The sequence below is a fragment of the Neltuma alba genome, unplaced genomic scaffold, assembly GCF_004799145.2.
Source record: "Neltuma alba isolate B1F8T4 unplaced genomic scaffold, ASM479914v2 tig00001249_pilon, whole genome shotgun sequence".
NCBI lineage: Eukaryota > Viridiplantae > Streptophyta > Magnoliopsida > Fabales > Fabaceae > Neltuma > Neltuma alba.
The window spans coordinates 68,267-71,200 of record NW_021632393.1 but is presented as its reverse complement, the minus strand read 5'-3'; positions in this window follow the sequence as shown (position 1 = coordinate 71,200).

Below are 2,934 nucleotides of genomic sequence, written 5' to 3'. Positions count from 1 at the left end.
AGCTGAAAATCCATTGCAATTAATCCATTCTGATATCTGTGGTCCAATGAGTGTGAGGACGAGACACGGAGCTTGGTATTTTATTACCTTTATTGACGATTTTTCACGATATGGTCATGTCTATTTGATCTCGCATAAGTCTGAAGCACTTGAGTGCTTTAGACGATACATAAATGAGGTAGAGAATCAAATGGATAGTAAAATTAAAGCATTACGTACTGATCGAGGTCGTGAATATTTATCTGATCAATTCAAACAGCTTTGTGAGGAAAAAGGGATAATTAGACAACTGACTATCCCTGGCACTCCACAACAGAATGGAGTGACTGAGAGGAGGAATAGAACTCTTCTAGACATGGTTAGGTCTATGATGGCTCAAGCAAACCTACCAATTTCATATTGGGGTGATGCTTTGTTAACGGCAACCTTCATACTTAACCGTGTGCCCTCAAAATCAGTCGCTTCCACACCCTATGAATTATGGACAAAACGCAAACCGGATCTAAGTGTCCTAAGACCTTGGGGGTCAGCGGCATATGTTCATGATGATTCCCACAAGCATGGGAAATTGGGTCCTAGAGGAAAGAAATGTATCTTTATAAGGTACTCTGAACAATCTAAAGGATATGTTTTCATAGGTGAAAACGAAGATGGAACAGTGACTGAAATGGAATCAAGGGATGCCACATTCATTGAGACTGAATTTCCTAATAGAGGAGATGTTGACCGCACTGTATCTCTTTATGAGACACAGGAACAAGTCAGTGCAGAACAAATTGACAGACCAGAATCGTCTAGGTGTGTCAATCTGAGTGGGAGCCAAGAAAGGTCAACACCAAGACCTGAACAAAGAAAGAAAGATAAGCAAATAGCTCCCGTCAGAAGGAGTAACAGGGAAAGTGTTCCCAAAAGACGCTTTCAAATAGAAGGCGAATCTCTCTTAGTTACTCCAGAAGGGGATGATGAGCCCCGTTCTGTACGAGAAGCCTTGTCAGGTCCTGAAAGATGAATGGATGAAAGCTATGGAAGAAGAAATGGACTCAATGAAAAAGAACCAAGTTTGGGTGTTAGTTGATCTTCCAAAAGGGCGTAAAGCCATTGGGAACAAGTGGGTTCTCAAAATTAAAAGAAAAGTGGATGGATCAATTGACAAATACAAGGCTCGATTAGTGGCAAAGGGGTACACACAACAGGAAGGAATAGATTATGAAGATACATTCTCACCTGTTGTGCGTTTCAATTCTATTAGACTTATTCTGGCAATAGTAAACAGTTTAGATTTAGAATTACATCAGATGGATGTAAAAACCGCATTTCTGAATGGTGATTTGGATGAAGAAATCTATATGGAACAACCATTAGGTTTCATTGAAAAAGGAAAAGGAAATAAAGTTTGTAAACTCAAAAGGTCCATTTATGGATTGAAGCAGTCATCCAGACAGTGGTATTTGAGGTTTCACAAAGCAATAACCTCATATGACTTCCAAATGATAGAGGAAGACCACTGCGTCTACATTAAGCGGTTTGAGGGTAATTTTGTCATATTATCCTTATATGTAGACGATATACTATTAGCCAGAAATAGTCTAGATTCGGTGGTGGCTATTAAAGAATGGCTTTCATCGAATTTTGAGATGAAAGATATGGGTGAAGCAGAATACATACTTGGAGTTAAAATCCAAAGAAATCATTCAAAACGAATCCTCTCTCTTTCACAAGAGAATTATATCAACAAGATTCTTGAGCAATTTAACATGAAAGACTGCAATCCCATGAGTACACCCGTTGCCACTGGAGTGGCTTTGAGTTCTGACATGTGTCCCAAAACCGAATCTGATAAAAAGAAGATGGAAAGAGTTCCATATGCCAGTGCTGTTGGTAGTCTGATGTATGCAATGATGTGTACAAGACCAGACATCTGTTATGCAGTGGGACTGGTGAGCAGATTCCAGTCTAACCCCAGTGAAAAGCATTGGAAAGCAGTGAAGAGGATCTTGAGATACTTAAAGGGCACTTCCAATTATGCACTGTGCTACGAAGGAGGTGACCTGCGTCTTGTTGGGTACTCCGATGCTGATGTAGGCGGAGATGAAGAAGAACGAAGGTCAACTTCAGGTTATACCTTCTTACTCAACAATGGCGCCATATGTTGGAGTAGCAAGAAGCAAACGTGCATTGCCTTACATTCGATGGAAGCTGAGTTTGTGGCTTGCACTGCAGCAGTGCAAGAGGCTTTATGGCTGAAGAGATTTATAGAACACCTTGGATTTGGAAACAAGAGTACCAATCCGGTGATGGTATACTGTGACAATATTGCAGCCATAGCCTATACTAAAGATCCTAAGTATCACAGCAAAACCAAGCACATTGACATCAAGTATAATTTCGTTAGAGATTACATAGCACAAAAGATTGTTACTGTACAATACATTTCAACCAAATGTATGGTAGCAGATCCTCTGACAAAGCCAATAGGCGAAACAGTTTTTAAAGAACATGTACAAGCCCTTGGCATACATAAAGTGTAATATGAATGTTTCATTAATGAAATTATATTTCGTTATCACTTTATGTGTCTGTCCGAAAGTATACAATGTCTAGTATGTCGTACAGGTTAAAAAGGTTGGCTCTCTCACACGGGCAACCGCCTTTGACACTCAGGTGGAGTGAACAAAGATGAGACATTTGTGTTCACCAGTAAAGCAGCAATGAATGTTGATATGGTAGAGAAGAAACACAAACTTTATGTCGCCTTGACTAAAGTGTAGCAAGTCAAGATGAGATCCACGTTGATAAAGCTGGATCGAAGTTTGGAATCCCACTTCCATAATACCTATAGCCAGATAACAAACTCTTCAACATCGACGTCATAACAATGAGCAAAGTTGAAGAATTTGGGTTTAGATACTGAGTGTGTCTGGACCAAAGTCTGTA